This window comes from Macaca nemestrina, chromosome 11 (genome assembly GCF_043159975.1).
Source record: "Macaca nemestrina isolate mMacNem1 chromosome 11, mMacNem.hap1, whole genome shotgun sequence".
In the NCBI taxonomy this organism is placed as follows: domain Eukaryota; kingdom Metazoa; phylum Chordata; class Mammalia; order Primates; family Cercopithecidae; genus Macaca; species Macaca nemestrina.
Window position 1 is genome coordinate 137,271,178 of NC_092135.1, and position 18,838 is coordinate 137,290,015.

Genomic DNA, 18,838 nt, shown 5'->3' on the forward strand with positions numbered 1-18,838 from the left:
CTTCACTGAGAGTTAAGTGAGAGCCCAGCCTGCCTGCTCCCCTCCCATAGGCCCACCCCTCAGGGCTCCCCATAACCAACATTCATGTGACCTGGGCCAAGTGGAAAGTTGGGGCCTTGCCCTCTAGGAGGGTCTCAAGCTCAGAGGGGTGTCTGAGCCAACAAGAGGTCTGCTGAGAAAAGAGCTCCTCGCCCCTCAGGGTCAGCACCTTTGGGCGTGACCTTGTCCGGGTGCCTCCCTGACAGCAGCCCACCCACACTCACCCTGACACTCAGCCTGTCTCTGGACTGGCCTAAGACCAGGCCTTGTCTGTAACTCAGTTCCTAGGAAAACCTGCACGCCACAGTCTCAAAGCCACCGATTTGGGTGAAACAGCCCATAGGTGGCAGCTGCCCCTCAGTGCAAAGCATTTCCACAGTCACTGCCCAGGCAGCAGGTCCCACACTGTCTTTGTCTCCAAACCACTGGAGGTCCTGGTCCCAGGACTCAGCCTTCTCCTGAGAAAAGGGTGGGAAATGCTCTGGGGGAGGCCTGGGCACTGGCCAGAGCTTGGGGTTCTGATCCCCTGGGCTGCTGCTTAGCCACGGAAGCTGCAGTCACCTGAGCTCCTGGTGCAACCCCCAACTTTTAAAATGCATGTATTTAGTTTTTAATTGGGTGTCAACTTTGACACAGTAAAAGGTTTTCATTTGCTATTATGTGAGAAGAATCTACACACATAAACTGTGTGTTCTATGTGCAGCAGGGAGCAGGGGTCCACCCCCCCACCCCACACATGGGTGAGGACTGGACCCTATTCATTTCCTTTCTTCCCTTTTCTGATCATTTTTATGACAAAATACAGCAAAATGGAAAAACTATGCAAGCAATGCCAGTTTTATGAAACACCAGTGTTCACCTACATTTGCTTCAGACTTTCTTTTAAGGAATAAAATATATGAAAGGCAGGGAGGAGAGCCAAGTCAGCAAACTCGCAAACTCAGAGAAAAGAGAATGGGGCCTGGCTTCTTGAAGAAGACTCAGCTGGCAGGCTCCCTGCTGCGGGCACTGGGGGCTACGGGTCCGACTCTCACAAGCACGGCGGTGCTAAACACTTTCCTGAAAACACAGTCTGGTGAATGACTGTCAGGTTCCGGTTCCCTCTTCCGCGTTCATGGCTGTGATTGGCATGTGGTTCTCCTGGGACCAGTGCCCTGCAGAGTGACTTCCTAGAGCGCCTCAGGTGAGCTGGCCTGTGCTTTCCAGGGATAAACACAACTTTGTTCTTCTAAGTTACATAGTCAACATCCACGGTGAATTCATCAGTGAATGCATATACTTGTATAATTTAGAAGAACAATGTTGCATTTATCTCTAGGAAGGGATAAAGTTAGAAAAACAAAATAACATGAACGACCATGTTATTTAGAATGCTGGTATCTATATTTGCAGGTGAAACTGGTCTCTCATATTCTTTTTGTTTGGTTAAACAGAGATGTTTTAGCTTGAACAAATAAGCACAGGGAATAAGTAACTGCGCGGCGTCGCATCTTAGAAGCTGGGTTATTGCCACACCTCGCCTCAGCTGGCCCTGTGTGGGGGCATGGGTGGGACCCCTGCTTATAAGAGGTACTGCTGTGACCCAAGGTCCCACATAGAAACAGGGTCCCACCACAGGCGCTGGGCATAAGCCTGACCCGCTGCTGGCTTTAGTGTGTCTCCCCTTCGTTTCTAATTTCTCACAGATGGAGGGAGGGGGCAGCGCTGCAAATGTCTGGTGTTAACCTCTTTAAAAACCGAACATAAAACAACTTTTAAGGGATTGTTTTTATTAACTTCAAAAACACGACATGCCCGTGTATCTACTCCTCATTCAGCTCCTGAAAGAACATTAATGGCTCCTGCTCTGTGCCAGGTGCTGCGGGTATAGGCCCAGGGCAGCTGCTGGGGCCCCGAGGAACAAAGGAGCTGATGGCAGGCCTAGGGAAGGGCCCACAGTGGGCTGCATCTCACTGAGGGCAAGGACTGCCTGAGCAAGGACCCAGAGGTCCGGGTGCAGGTAGAAGGTCATGGGGATGGGGGAGCCCAGAGGCCAGCCCGCCAACTGCAATCTTAGAGTGTCACTCAGGCTTGGGGCTGGGAGAGCAGCCGAGGGCGCGAGGGGAAGCAGCAGCAACTCTGGTGCCTGGGAAGACCCAGCTTCTCAGGACGAAGTGGGGAAGGCAGGGCAGGCTCTGCACACCCAGTGTTTGCTGGCCGAGTAGAATTTTCTTTCTTTAAACTTTTCTCAGATTCCCATGAATCTGGAATCACAGGACATCTTAAAAGGAAACCCAAGTTCATGTTTGCTCCCAAGCATCTAACAGAGATGACACTAACGTGATCTTGATGCAAATGCCACTGAAGCTATTTCATCAGGGTCAGAGGCAAAATTCAATGTACTGAAATTCCCATTACAGCGCAGGCACCTAGCCAGATCCGAGCCCGGCGGGTCAATGCCGATGTGGGCCAAGGGCCCCCACCACCTGGGAGTTTTCAGAAATGGAAAATGATCACAAGGTTCTTCACAGGGATGCTGGCCAGCATTCACCATTGAGCGTGGAGGAGATGCGCTCGCTTGGATGCCAAGGAGGATAGGCAGCGCCCTCTGAAGGTGAGAACCGCTCCCTGGATGTCGCCTCATCTGGACAACCTACACGGTACTGGTGGGATGGAGGGGGCTGCTCGTTTTTTTTTTTTTTTGTACAACTCATCTTTGCATCCAGTCTGCTCAAGACCTATTAATGCTTTCATTCCTAAGGCATTCATTCTTTAATCTGTTCTTTAAGCTGTTTTCTTGGAGATTTGTACAAGTTCTGCAAACTGATTCAAATTTCATCTTAAAAGGAGTCTGTCAACTGGACTGAGACACAATAAAACAGCCAGACATGGAACATGCTGAACGCCACGCCGCTGCCGGGGAACTCTCTTCTGAGGCTTGGGTGACGCTCCTGCCCTCCTCACAGGCACACAACTGAACCTCCTGTGCGTGCATCACCTGACAGGTCACAGCTCAGCCCAGGTTTGCTCTTAAATTCCACCACCTGTGAAACAGCCAGTGAGCAGCCTAGCCTAGTACTCCCCACTCCCAAAAGACAGGACCCTACGGGGCGTGAAACTGCTGCCCAAATCTTCTGAATGTCACTTACAAACTCCTTTTTCTGCTAAAACCTTCCAGTCTGTGAGAGCACAGAGAGGATGATGCGGCCTTCAGCTGGGAAGCTGCTTCTTACTCCTCCACGCCCCTGCTGGGTCACCCTAGAGCTGCCAAGGCCGGTAACTGAGGAGGAGGAGGGCAGGCAGGCAGGGCTCCTTCCAGCCACGCCGGCTTCTCCAGCAGTTTAGTGGATGCTGGAAGCTGCTGGCGCTGATCCGCCCCTGGCAGTGCTGGTGAGAGGCGAGTCACTCCTCGCAGATCTGTGTCTCCAGCTCGATGCGTGTCTCCATGTGGACACGGAAGAGTGCGGGTCCGCTGAGAAGCAGGGAGGTGAGGGGCCCTGCAGAACAGTCGCCTTCTGCTGAGAAGGAGCCTGGACTCGCTGGCACGGTACAGCCAGAGGGGGCTTCGGTGGGTGCCGAGGCTGGGGGGCCGGGCGCACCACCGAGCAGAATGCCGTCGCTGTTCTCACCACCGCACTTCCTGCATTTGCACTCAGTGTGGGGAAGGGACGTTCACACTGCCTTGGTTTACCAGACTGCCACATGAAACTGTACTCTCTGCTAAAGTAAGCTAAGAGCAGAGCAGAGAAAATCAACAGCAGCACGTTGCCTGCATCCCATACGGCACCTCCAGCCACGGCCATCGCTCACCTCTGAAGACAGTCCTGTGTTTACGTTGGATTCAAAAACACAAATTCAATGTTCACAGGGCAAGGAGACCTACCCAGGGCTCCTGAGGGCTTCTCTTTCCCGATGAGGATCCTGGGAGCCGGGCGGGTGGGGATGGGGCCCAAGCCGTCCCAGGCCTGGCCCCACACACCAGCTGCGGAGATGAGAAACACAATCCCATTCACGCATTCGTGCGCCGGCGGCTGTGTTAGACGTGACTTGTGCTATTTCTGTATCAAAAACCATTCAAAATGCCACGAGTTCCCAACAGAAGCTGCTGGTGCTTTTGACCCAAAGCACCCTGAAGAAAACAATAAAACCTTCTCTACTTAAAGAATGCAGCATCAAAACAAAAAAGTCTGTATTCTCATGAATATTCTATGGTAGAACAGAAAATGGCTTTTATAGGTTGTGCCTTGAGAAACATACTAAGACAATCAGACTCCTGACGTCAGTGAAAGCACAAAGGCCGCATTCAGAGTACAATGGGAGATGGTCAGTGTGCTGTGAATGAACTCTCAATCACAAACAGAAAAATCTGTTAGTCTCTCTTTTAAAATAAATGTTCATAAAGAAGCACACTAGTTTTCCATGACATGCTTAGGTCCTCTTCTCAGGACACGATTTCATGCCATCATACAGATATGGAAGAAAAAGAGGCACTATTCTTTAGGAAACACAGTCAACGTTTAGGGTCTCTTCAAGTAAAGAATGACTCATTCAAATCAAGGGAAAAATAATAGATATTTCAACTATGTAACCATGATTTCCTCTTACACTGACATTTTGCCTGTGTGTGGGGGTGGGGGGAAGAGAGAGGACGGGACAGAAGAGGAGGAAGACAGCACATTAGAAATGCATGACTTAGCTACAGTGTCCTTCGCCCTTTGTTTATTGTGCAGTGTGCCATCCATGCTGAAGAACAAGTATGTTGAGTAAAAGAACAGTAATGAAACCAACACCGGTGCATCCTCCACTCCGACAAGGCCCAAACGTCACCCTCTGCGTCCCTTCAAACCACACGCACCCCCCACCGTGAGCAACATCCTGACTTTGTTGAGTGTCCTCTTGCTTTGCTACGATAATGACATCTTTCTGAAGACTGAAGGCAGCAGCACCAGTGCAGTGGAAGGAGGGGTTCACGATGGTTCCCGGGACAGGACGGTCTCAAGTCCGAGTCTGCCGTCAGCTTCTGGGACGGAGGCAAGAGCTCCTTCTGGGGTGAAGCCATGGGTGACCCCCAGGAAACCAAGTGCACCCCGTCTAACGTCTGGGAGGGCAGACATGTGGACCAGAACCAGGTGCCAGAAGGTGTGGTCTGGGGGGTGAGCTGCCCTCCACAGTGGCCACCTCCAGGCCTCAGGTGTGAGCTGGGCAGAAGACCCCCCGGGAGCAATGAGTGACCTTGGGGAATCGAGGCAGTGGGGCGAGGAGGAGACAGTAGGGCCACGTGGTCAAGAGCGGTCCGGCACAGACTAGGGGTTGGGTGTTGCGTCCTCAGATTTAGGCAGCGAGGCAGGCAGTCTGGTGAGGCTGGTCCAGACACCGCCTGTGTGCACTGCTGCTGGTCTGGATGGGCCCAGACCCATCCATGGGATTCCCTCTGTCTCTGCCCTACCTTAAGTCTCCCATTTCCTTTGTCCCAGTCATCTTCTTCCTTGGTTTATTTTCTCATTCTGCAGAACTCAGGCTCCAGCTGTGTCTTAAAAAAGGGAGGCATAAGAGTAACTTCTGCACGTCTGAAAACGTATCGATTCTCCCCTTCATGAGTCCTGACTTTGGCTGGGTATAGAATTCCAGCTAGAAGACCATCCTTCGCCTTCGGGATTCTGAATGCACAGCTCTGTTGTCTTCTGTCTCAGTATTGTCAGGAACACGGGTGCCACGCGATGCTGGATCTTGTGTGTGACTCGATGTCTCTCTCCGGGTATCAGAAGGGCTTCTCCAGGTCCCCAGCGTTCCGAAATTTTGGAGCCGTGTGGTTTGCTGAGACCTTTTGCACCCACTTCTGGGTGCCTGGCTGGTCCTCTGGAGACGGCAGCTCCTGTCCTCCCGTCGGGGGGCCTCCCTGAAGGACTTCACTGAGGGTTCCCTTTTCCCATGCGCTCCTTCTGGAACTTCTACCCCCTGAGTTGGGGATCTCCTGGAACAACACGCGGTCTTGTCCATGCTCCCTGTTTTCCTTGTCTTTGTCTTACGCGCTTCTTCATGTTATCTCCTTAAATGTATATTCTAACCTTTTAATTGAGGTTTCATGATCTCTGCTATTGTGTTTCTGACAAATGAAACAGCCATTTTCAGAGGACAATGGACTCTGGATATTCTTTTTTTTTAATGTCATCCTGTTCGTATTTCCTGGATAAAATATCTTATCTAGTCTCCGAAGATAGTAATGATACCTTACTAAAAGTTTTCGTGTGTGTGTGTGTGTGTGTGTGTGTGTGTGATCCAGGCTAGAGTGCAGTGGTGTAATCTTGGCTCAATACAACCTCCACCCCCCGGGTTCAAATGATTCTCATGCCTCACCTCCTGAGTAGCTGGGATTACAGGTGTGCGCCACCGTGCCCAGCTAATTTCTCTCCCTCCCTCTCTTCCCTCCCTGTTGGCCTGGCTGGTCTCAAACTCCCGACCTCAGGTGATCCTCCGGCTGTGGCCTCCCAAAGTTCTGGGAAGGTCTGAGCCACCAAGCCTGGTGACAAGTTTTCTTTTCCCTGCGGAGTCTCTGTTTGCTCTCCACTGTCCCTGCAAAAGCCTCCCCTCAGGTGCCTCTGGTCGCCCCTGGTTATGTGTTGCTGAGTGTGAGTGGAGGCACAAAAACCACCTGTCAGCTGTGGGCACAGTGTGGTTCTCAATGCCAGGCTTCACGGAGGGTGACTGAAGGTGGTATCATCAGGAACCCCCTGGCTTAGTGCCTAGAGAATCTTCCCCTAGGGCTGGCCTCCTGTCCACCAGAGGCGCCTTTCCATCCTGGGACTGGAGGGTGAGGGCTGGGCTTTCAGTGTACCGAGGGAGGGACCCGCTACTCAGTGTCTGCTGTGGACATAGTGACTAGCCCCCTGTTCTTGCTACAGTACCCACATCCTCAGCTTGCTCATGTCCCCACGCAGGGACCCTCAGGGTCACAGTCGCTGGAGAGCACCCCTTTGTGGCAGTGCAGCTTCCATCTGGTGAGTTCTCAGCGCTCCTCGTGGTTGGCTGAGATCTGTTTTTTGGGTCTGCTGAATCACCGTGACTCTGTCACCTGCTGTCAGTTGCCAGACTCTCATTCATATCGCCTCTCTTCTGTTCTCCCCATCTTTGTGAGCTTATGACCTTTCTCTGGAATATATATTTTTATCTTTCATGAGAAATTCCGAAAATACACAAAAGCATGAAGAATAGCGTAATCAAGTCGATCTCAGGTCCTCTGCTCACCCACCACTTCCCCACCTTCTAGATTACAGGGAAGCAGGCTCCAGTCACCACAGCATCTTATCCAGGAAGACTTCCGAATCAAATGCCATCAACACATCCAAATAAACGGACAATTCTATAATATTATGAAGTAGCCAGAAAGTGTTCCCATAGTTTCATAAACATTTTTTAATATTTTGTTCAAATCAAGATCCAAATACACTGTAATTAGCTAACGTATCTTTTAAGAGCCCTTCCCCCAACCTCCTGCTTCCTGCCGCCCCCCCTTCCCCCCCGATAATTTATTAGCCGAAGACATTGGGCCATCTGCACTTTGCTGATTACACCCTGGTGTGCATGAGCAAGGCTCTGTCCCCCGCTCTTCTGAAAGCTGGGCGCTCACTGGGAGGCCTGGTCAGAGGCAGCTTAGATTTCCCAGCAAGACCTAAGGCGAGTCCCTGGTCTCTGGGTGGCTTTTTTGTGTTGCGAAGGCTCGAAATGATCACTGCCTGGATCCTCTCATCAGGGTTAAAAACAGAGCTCTTCGAGTCCCATCAGCCCCTCTCCATGTGTTAGCAGGACCATTTCTATAACGGGAAGGAATCCAAAATCAACTACCTTGTTACTCTCATAAACGGTGCTTATGAGAAAGGCAGGGTCATGCTTGATTCTCTTCCTCAATTTGCCCATGTCCGAAAATCGTGAGTGGGTCTCGCGGCGTCCTCCAAACGCGAGCAGTGAGGAAGCTGTGTTTTTCCAGTCACTGTTTACGAATGCTCACGGTCCTGTCCGTGATGAGCAGGAGCCCCGTGGTTGGCCCGGGCGGTCCTCCAGACTCTGCGAGTGCTCTCCGAGAGGAGTGCCCGGCTCCGCTATGAGATGCTTTGGGCTCTTTCTGTACATTTCTTCTTCTTCTTCTTCTTCTTCTTCTTTTTTTTTTTTGAGACAGAGTCTTGCTCTGTCCCCCAGGCTGGAGTGCAGTGGCGCGGTCTCGGCTCACTGCAAGCTCCGCCTCGAGGGTTCACGCCATTCTCCTGCCTCAGCCTCCTGAGTAGCTGGGACTACAGGCGCCTGCCACCACGCCCGGCTAATTTTTTTTGTATTTTTTTTTTTTAGTAAAGACGGGGTTTCACCGTGTTGGCCAGAATGGTCTCGATCTCCTGACTTTGTGATCTGCCCACCTTGGCCTCCCAAAGTGTTGGGATTACAGGCATGAGCCACCGTGCCCGGTCCTCTTCCTGTACATTTCTTGACCCCTGTGTAGGTCCCTTTTGTGGGAAACAGTCTTAGAGACCACAGTCTGGAGATTGGGGTAAGCGCTGTTATTGGATTGGGACTTACGAACTATCGATCTTTACTGGCGTTTTTGTGAATTTTCTGAGGGATGGACACGTGTGTTTGACCTGCCATCCCTCCTTGGAGCTATGGAAAGCACCTCACGCTGAAACTGATATTCAAAGGCCCGAACCATCATAATCGACGCCCATTCCAAACACTGACTTACATGCGATGTCATTTTCCCCCACAGTGTTCCTAACTGAATTACAACTGTTCTATTTACCATGGTGGGGAGGGGCACGCATGCAAAGTAGAGACGAGGTAGCGAAGGTAGAAGTTTTCTTTCAGGTAAAGATTTAAAATATTCTGCAGATAACATAGATAACTTAAGTGGCCCTACTTTGGGGCTTCACATGTGGGTGAGTTTTTATATGCCACTTCTGTTTATCTCATTTAGGTGTATATATGCAATGCCAAAGACAAAAGCTTATGTTAACAATTCACTATAAATTAAATTATGCTTGAAAAATAAAAATAAAAAATATTATGGTGCAAGAAGAGGTTGTTTTGTATTTTGCTTTCCATTGAAATCAAAATGTAAAGAAATAAATACAGACAGAAAACACAGCGGCATTCCTGGATGTGCACAGAGAAGCCCTTCTCAGTGCGGAGCTGGGCGGGAGAGAGATGCGTCACGGGCAGATTGCGTTCTACCCCGTGCTCGGAGCTGCATTCCCGGTGCAGAGTTCTAGAATGAAGGCAGCTGCAGCACATGGCCAGGCCTGCACAGCGCTGCGCTTTAGTCTTCTAGAAAAGAAGGGAGGTGAAGCTCCTCAGGCTCTCTGAGAACTGCAGCAGAGGACACTGCTCGCTCGAGCAGGAGGCGGGAGAGGGCCCACGCGGGAAACTTCCCCTGCTTCCTTGTCCTCTTCACTACCAGGGAATCACAGGGCCTGGGGTGAACTCTGGCCCACGGCCTTCAGTGCTGACGTATTAATTCATTTAAGGGACACCCCGCTTGACAGGTGTGGGCAGCTGATGTACAGACGGTTTAAGTGACTTGCCCAGGGCCACACATCAATGAACAGCAAACCAGAACCCTGGCATCCTAACTTGAGGCTGAGCAGTGAGAGGAGGCTGGTCTTGCAGGAAACATCAGGGGCTGAAGGAGTGTTGTGGGGAGCTCACAGGTCACCCAGGGGGGTTCCTCAGGCTGGGTGTGGTCAGCAACACAGGGATTCGGGAGCAATGAGAGGACCTGGGTCCTATCCTGCTGTAGAGACCCAGGCACCCCCGAGGCCTGAGAACTGCTGCTCTGGAGCTGATGGTCTTCCAAAGCCAGCACCAGGGCGCCTGGCCGACCCCTCGGCCGTTTCTGTGTGGCTTGGGCTTTGGTTTCATTCCTGACCAAAGGCCAGGCCTCCCCGTAATTACTACTCACTGAGAGCCTACAGCCCAAAGCTCTCCGTGAATAAAGTCACTTCTTCCTAAAAAGCTCCTGGGGCTGTGGCAGCAACCGAGGATCTGCTCCCGCAAAGCTGCTCAAGGCTGAGACACAGCCCCAGGGGCATGGCCAGGCCCCACCTCCCTTCCCAACAGCACCAGGAAAACAGGTGACGAGAGGGGAAGCCCGGCCAAGCCCAGCCTGCTGAGCACAGAGACGGAAACGACACGTTCCCGAAACAGTATTTTCGCTGCTAAAAATAAAAAGCTACAATTAATACCAGGTGTGCATTTTACTCCACTGTCTCTTTTTTGTTTTTACGTAAATCAGCTTTCACTTCTACCAAACTCAAAGCACCTTCCCAATCTACGTTTTCAAACTGCTTTCTTACTGGCAGAAAAGGTTTAAGTAGAGGCAGTAGAGGCATGCATAATAAGGCATGAACTCAGCCCAAATCTATGCCACGGAGAAGGGTGGCCCCTGCAGTTGGCAGGATCTTCCCCCAGCCTCCACCCCCCTGCAGGCATCTCCAGCATCCCAGGGCTTCTCCAGGTCTGCTGCACCCAAGAACATTCCGATGGAGAAGGCGAGCAGGGTGCTGCTGGAGGGCTGGCTGTCCCCATGCCCTCACCTCATCCACCAACCTTGGAACCAGCCTGAGGGGACACTGGCGTAAGACGAGGACTACTACATCGGGAAGCCCTGCAGTCTCCAACGCCAGACAGTAGCATGGGATTTGCAAGGAAAGCCTCATCTGAGTCATCTCCACCCAGAATCTCCTTTTAGGTTGCCTCACAGGACACTCACATAGAAAGACCTGGTCGCTCCAAATTTCCAGGGTGGACTTCAGACATGAGGAGAAGATACAGGTAACACCTGGAGACAGGCAGAGCGGGGCAGTGGACGGGGCGTAGACTTGGGTGAGGTGTGAGTTCAGACCCAGCAGGGTGACTCTGGGGAAGGTACCCTGGTCTCCATCTGTCAGGGCGACGGCAGGATGCCTGCTTGTTGCAGGGCAACAGGAGCTCTGGGAGAAGGGCTGGCATGGGTGTGGCTTGGCCTTCATCACGGGAGCAGGACGCACTGTCAGCGTGGGAGTGGCGGTGACAGGGCCATGCAACGTGGAGAATCACCGTCCAGGAGAGACAGGGCAAAGCTTCCTCGGTGGAACTGTACCCCCTGGCCTCATGAGCTCCACACACTTCTGGGACAAAACAGCAGGCCCAGAGAAAGATTTCCATCACCCAGGATGACAAACCCAGTGATCAGGATGCCCACGAGTGTGTCCAGGAGGGCGCAGGGCTGCAGGTTTTGGCATGTCCTATTAGTTGAGCACCAGGAAAGCAAAGAGCATTGACAAGAAAGGAAGGGCCTGTCCACGCCACCCGAGCTGGAGCCGACTGATCGCCGTACCCGGATATAGGTTATGGGGCGCAGCACAGCCCAGGCAGCAAGCCCAGACTCCTGGATGCTGGCAGCACTGAGTGGAGCCTCAGCCTACAGGCACACAGCCCTGCAGGGCTCCTGTGCCACAGGGTGGCAGGCAGAAGCTACCACAAGAAGGCCAAGGGCCTGACCTGTCCACTGTTCCAGCGAGAGCGGGAACACCAAGGGGAAGAGCTCAGCAAGTCCAGTGTGGACGCCCAGCCCTGGAGACTCCAAACCCCCAGCAAGTGGGCGCCCTCCCGGCACAGACAAGGTGGACACAGGTGCACCTGGGAAGAATCCTCCCTGTCCCCTTTTAATAATAGAATTATTCTAGCAAAATCAATGTCAGCTTCACACACGAGTCAAGGATAGAAACACGTTTGACCGTGCTCAGATTTAGAAAATTCCATTTTTTACTCTAACTAGAAGCCAAGAAGGCTCATTGGAAAACACAAAAATTACACTTTCAGGATATAAGAAGGAAACCAAAGGACCTGCCTTTCCCTCCCTCCACGATCACTAACCAGCACGAGTCCTGTGGTCTCTAAGTGAACCGCTGTAACTGAAGCAGACTTGGGTTCTACAAACACGCATGAGCTGAACGTCCGCGGACTGACTGTCTTCTGTAAACGGAGGGTGTGGTGACTGCCAAGGCGACCACAGACAGTTGCCCATCCCTGCCCCATAGTCCAGTAGAGAAAGACTTCACTGCAGCCCCCATCCCTCACCCCCAGCCCTGGCCGGGGCTTCCGCATTCTGCAAAACCTGTACGCAAAGCAGTAGAGATGAGGGACTGCGAGGTACTAACACAGACATGACACTAAAATGGAATGATCAGCTTCAAGGGATTCGAATAGGACTCAGAAACACTCCAGCTTCATAAAGCACCAAGGAAATGAGAGCTGATTTGTTCTCCAGTGCAGAGAGAGAAAGAAACACTGGCTTTCATTTCCTCAGTGCCCTTCCCACAGCTCCGGGTTAGGAGTTCGGGTCTAATGCACCCATCGAGCTCTCTCTCTTCCAAGGGAAATAAAAAGCTCTTCGTAGCGTAGGAGAATGAAGGGAACACAATTCAAAAAACGAAGCAGATTTAGGTAAACTGCATATTCCTGTGTCAAGCAGGAGTCCTCATTTCTAAGCATCTATCCCGGTGGCTTCTGTGAACCTGCGAGCTCCTCTCTGCGCAGGGCATCCTGTGGGCAGCCTGTGTCCCGGCGTCCCCATGCTGTGCAGGTGTAGTGACTGCAGATAGACAGCTGACCACAATGCTGACCGCGATGCAGCGGCCCCTGTGCCCGGGCCATGGCCCCCACAGGTCAGGCAGCAGTGATTCGGCCTGGGCTTTATTAGAAAAGGCAGCCTGAACACACCGGGCTCCGTGGGGTAGGTGTCTGTACTGCAGAGTGTTCTGGAACACAGACACGATTTCCCAGGCAGAATGGCAGGAACAGCAGGTACCTGGCAGGCAGGCTGCGATGGGCTCCAGGGAAATGAGCAGAGGGCTCTGATTCGGATCATGTCCAATGAAACCGGCCCTTACAGTCTGCCATCTGCACTGCCAACTCCCACGCGGACCCAAGAACCCCTGCTTTCAGGAAAGAGAGGGCCCATGGAGGGCTGCCCCACTGATGTGTGCTCAGGAAGGGCTTAGGGATGGACCAGGCGTCCCGGGCCTGGCATGGAGAGTCTGCCGTTTCTCACCCTTCAACAGCCAGACCGTGGGAATGGGTTAGCTTTCAACCCTGCATCCAACCCTCCAGGACAGAGGGCACCCCAAGTCTGTCCTCTAGAGCTCCTATCAGGGCAGGTGCTGAGACCGAACACGGGCCTCTGAAGCCACCTTCCATTTTCAGACACCAAAGCCTCTTAGGGTCACCACTGCCCCCAATAGAGCTAACCCCTGCTACCTGGGTCAAAGAGCTAACTCAATGTCACAGGGACGGTGCCCGTGCTCCTCCCTACCTCACCTGTCATCAAAGCTGACTGCAAGGGCCTTCCCCGACCTTCCCCTGTCCCCCAGCCGCCTCTGCCCCTCAGCACTGAATTCCTACAAGCACTCATCCTTCCTGCCTGGTCTCCCTGCCCCACATGGGTGGCAGGTGGCAAGTCCTGCATTTAGGCCAGAGACTCAGGTTCCAGAGTGGGTGCTCTGAGCTGCAAACCTCTACGTACTGTCAGAACTCTGGAAAGGCAATATTTGAAGATAGATGGCTGAGAATTTTCCGGAACTGGTGGGAGACATGCATTTACAGACACAGAAAGCACAACCATGCATGAAAAAGCAAAATGGAATCAAGACAACTTCAAAGTGAAATGGCAGACTGACGAGACAGAGTTCAGAAGCCCCTGCAATATGGGCAACATTATCCAACAAAGGAAATGCAGTCACAGAAGCCAGGGCCAGTGAGCCTCTGAGAACTAAGAGAAAGCCACTGTCAAGCTAGTATCGAGTTCACAGGGAAGCTATTCTGCAAGAAAGCACAGGATATAAACATATACCAGACTGAAAACTAAGAAAGTTTAAAAAACTCACCAGGAAGCCTTCAGGGGAGGATCAACAACATGGAGGTGGGCAGAAAAAAGGGGAAGAAGAAAAGGTGAGCAAGGAACTGGGGACTACGGAAAGAAATCTAAACAGACTTCATCTGAACAACACAGGAAGAAGAAGAAAGAAGAAAGAAGAGGAGGGGGAGGAAGAGGGGAGGACTAGGAGGGAGGGAGAAGAAAGAAGGAAGAAGGAAGAAGATCACCTAACTTGTGGGGTTGAAGCAAAGGACAATTTAAATAGTGGAGAACAGCAAGAGGTGAGTGGGGAAGGGGCGCTCAGTGTTAAAGTGTCTGTAACCCACGCATTGCAGACGTCAAGGACATAAAATGGGAACTTTAGACATTTTAAGCTCCTACAGTAACGTTTCACCTTAACTGCCAGGAATAAAGCGCATCACCTCCAAAGCAGCGGTCAGATTGGGGCGGGATCCATCCGAAAGAATTTTAAGGAGAAGAAAGAATGAATTTGTTGGATAACTAATATGGCTGTTGGTCACACCGAGTGGCTCATGCCTGCAATCCCACACTTTGGGAGGCTGAAGGAAGTGGACCATTTGAGCCCAGGAGTTTGAGACCAGCCTGTGAGGCATATATAATTATTATATATTGTATATATAATTATATATATTATATATTATTATATTAAATATTATATAAAAATTTATATGCAATTTACATATAATTTATAAAAATTTTATATACAATTTTTATATAAAATTTATATATGATATATATTATATATGTTATTATATATAATTTATATATGTTATATATTATATAAATATAATATATTATATATTATATATTATATAGAATTATATATAATATATAATACATAATGTATTATATAACATATAATATATAATACATAATGTATTATATAACATATAATATATAATACATAATGTATTATATAACATATAATATATAATACATAATGTATCATATAATATATAATATATAAGATACATATATTATATAATTAATATATAATTATAATTATATAACATAATTAATATATAATTATTATATATGTAATTATATATAATTATTATATAATTAATATATAATTATATAACATAATTATATAATATATAAATATATAATTATTATATTTTTTTATATATAAATAAAGTCACAAAAGTCCCAAGTAAACTATAAGCAAGCTTAATCTAATAGTCTATACAAAAGACAGCAGACCAATACACGTGGTGTTTTAACAAAAGAAAAGCAAGAAAACATAAGAAAAGCAACCTATGTACAAACCACCTATAAATCCAACTTACTGTTAATTATGATCATCTTCAGAATGAAAATAAGTATATGATAAAATCCAACTATTCATTATAAAAGCTGTTAACAAACTAGAAATAAAAGAGCACTTCTTTAACCAGAAAAGAGTATCCATTAAAAGGCCCCAACAAACACTGCATTTAATGGTGAATCTTGAAAAAGCTGATGTAATGATACAGGCACAAAGGAAGGGAACGCAACTCCTGATCCGGACTCTGAGACTGCTGATACAGAGCTCCTCCCACCCCCACCACCTGCAAAGAGAATGACAGGGAAGTTAACAGAGCTAATGAGGAACTGTAATACCGTGTTAGGTAAGATCAACACAAAAATCCAATTCCACTTCAATATACTGCAACAAGCAGAAAACCTAATATTAAAAAAGAAAAAAAAGGCAAGGCACCTAGAAGTAAATCTGACAAAAAACGAGAAAGACCTTTATGGATAAAAGTTATAAAATATATTGAAAGACTTTTTTTCTTTGTTTGAGACAGGTTCTCACTCTGTCACCCAGGCTGGAGTGCAGTGGCTCGATCATGCCTCATCGCAGTCTCCACCTCCTGCACCATCCTCCCACTTTAGCCCCTCAAGTAGCTGGGACTACAGAGGTGCGCCACCACGCATGGCTAGTTTGCGTTTGTTTGTTTGTTTATTTATTTATTTATTTAGAGATGGAGTCTCGCTCTGTCGCCCAGGCTGGAGTGCAGTGGCACAATCTCGGCTCACTGCAAGCTCTGCCTCCTGGGTCCATGCCATTCTCCTGCCTCAGCTTCCTGAGTAGCTGGGACTACAGGTACCCGCCACCACGCCCGGCTAATTTTTTGTATTTTTAGTAGAGACGGGGTTTCACCGTGGTCTCGATCTCCTGACTTCGTGATCTGCCCGCCTTGGCCTCCCAAAGTGCTGGGATTACAGGTGTGAGCCACCGCGCCCGGCCCCTATTATTTTTTAAAGATGGGGTTTTGCCACATTGCTCAGACTGGTCTTGAACTCCTGAGCTCGAGCAACTCGCTCGCCCCAGCCTCCCAAAGTGCTAGGATCAGAGGTGTGAGCCGCTGTGCCTGGCCCTGAAAGACATTTTTAAATGGTCTAAATAAATGGCAAGATAGTCGTATTCAAAGACAGGAAGATTACTATTCTGAAGATACTGATTCTCTCCAAACTGAGCTACAGGTCCAATGCAAGGTAGTTCATGATCTTCAAAGCTGGTCATAAAACTACATGGAAGAAGGACTGAGAAGCAGCTGAGGTGGTCCCAAAGAGGGTAGAGGCAGGTCCTTTGCAGATTACTGTGGAAAAACAGGGTGTTCCGCAAATGCAGCTGGGACAAATGCTTATCCTACTATTCTACGGGGAAAAAAAAGATGGGATTCGTCCCTATTCACACCACAGGCCACAATGGATTCCACGTGGATTAAGACTCAAATGTGATAAGCAGAATCTTGAAACTTTTAGCAGACACTATTGGAAAACATCCTTGGAACAGAAAACTCAAGATGTGAAAAGTGCATCTTATGACAAAATACGACGTTGTTACCTCTGACTACATTTAGATTAAAATTTTCTGCTCCTTAGACAGCCTTAAAAAGTGGAAGACTGAATCTCAGAGCAGCTACTTTAACACATCAACTGACAAAGGACCCGTATCCGTGACATGTAAGTAACTCCCATAAAGCCGCCAGAAGGAGAGGATTCTAAAGAACTGCAGAAGGTATGAATGGGCTTTTCACAGAAGACCCTGGTGGCACGGGAAACAAAGGATCGAATGCTGGACCATGTTAGTGAGCCCGGAAAGGCAAATCAGACCCCCGGAGACCCCACTTTACACCCACCAACCCAACTGCGGGTGGAGAGGCAGGGAGCGGGGGCGTGGGAGCAGCAGCATGAATGCGAGGAGCCTTCTAGAACAGTGGGCTTTCTCATAGACAGCCGAATCTCGCTTTCAGGACCCAGCAACAAGCCCTCTCCTCTCACGTCTACACAAGGAGAACGGTACAAGGATATTCATTATAGCAGCGTTAACTACAAACGGCCCAAGTATCAACAGAGCAACAGATTAACGGTGGAATATTGAGAGTGTGGGATTGTATCCGGCAGTGAAAGTGAACGAATCCCAGCCGTGTGGAATGACGTAAATGAATCTTAGAAACAACGCTGAGTTAAAACAAACAAACAAACAAGTAAGCTGCAGAAAACCATGTCAGTACGATTTCGATTTTTAAAAGCTTGGAAAAGCAAATCCAAACCGTATGCTGATTGAGGAAGCATACTTACACGGCAAAGCTAGTTTTTTAAAGAAAGTAACTCAGTGATAAACCCTATTCTCAATGTTACATTTTGGGGAGTGGTGAATGGCTTTACTACAAATACGTGCATTTATTACCTGGCCTGTGAGCACAAGGGCTTGGGGCTCCCTTGGAGGAGCCTGGCCCTGCTTAAACCAGTACAGGGAAATGTCCTGCCCCTCTTCCACCAACAGTGATTCGTTTGTGATACAAGGTCCCCTTTATATTATCATAATAAAGGAGGAAACACCAGTTTAGGGGACAGAGTGACAGCACAAAATCTTACCATCCAATTCCTGGTGACAGAGGACACTCAACAGGTGGGATAAGAACATTTATACAATGACCCACTTGGGATGTGCGCTTGGAACGCGAATGAGACCAGAACCCCCTCCAGTGAAAACCAACCAGCTCCTGGGGCACCTTCCAGAGACAAGCACGAAAAGGCACTATTCCTTCGCCGGCCTGCTCTTAAAGAGGATTTGTGGCATGAACCTGATCACAGAAAACACATTCCACAAACACCGAGGGTCCTTTACACACGCCATCCTAAAAGAAGGTGGACGTTGGCCTGTCCTGCTTTATTGGACAGTATGTGAAAGCTGGATGAAGCAATCTTAAATGTTACAATACCTGCAAATCAGGATCATGACTGCGTGGTAAAATCACCTAGCTTTTACGCATCTAAAATCACTTTCTCACAAAAAGATTCACTTACATTCCATTTTAAACGGACCTATTCAAAATTTAAATAAAAATGTCTGACAGAGAAATATATTATTTCTTTCATTCTGTTTTTTTAAATAGTATAAACAGAATTATTGCCCTCGCACTACAAAATCACTAAGCAGTATAAAAGTCAGCTTCCGGAATGCTGGAAAGAATTAGGCTTTGCCCTTCCTGAGAGCCCTGCCCCATGCTTCTCCTGGGGCTGAAAGTCCTGGTTGCTAATGGTGATGGTCCTCAGGTTGGTCCAGGCCCCTGCACGCAGCTTGACTCGGCTTAGTCATATGAGGATGAAGAAATCCACAGCACTGAGTTTTATCTTGAGATAAAAGAAACATCAAAGGAATCTGCATTTGAAATTTCCATTCCATCAGTTTCTCACCTCACTTGGCTTAACGTGAATGATATGGTTGCCAGCCAACACCAGATTCCAATTCTTGGGACTTTGTCTGAAGCAAGGGCTGTGGTTTCTAAACCCAGTGATTCAAAAGCTGAAGCTGCAGACACAGCTTTAAATCCCAGGCAGTGACTTTTCTACTTTGCTTTCACTGAGCTGTCAGACATTCTTCAGCCATATAACATATTCCCCAGAATCCAG

At 49.0% G+C, this 18,838-nt stretch overlaps 1 protein-coding gene across 17 annotated transcripts in view; it reads right to left on the reverse strand.

Moving 5' to 3' along the window:
* Window positions 1–18,838, reverse strand: part of LOC105473807 (histone deacetylase 4) — a 354,143-nt gene that overhangs the window by 149,870 nt on the left and 185,435 nt on the right. The gene's annotated exons all lie outside the window — the stretch shown is intronic.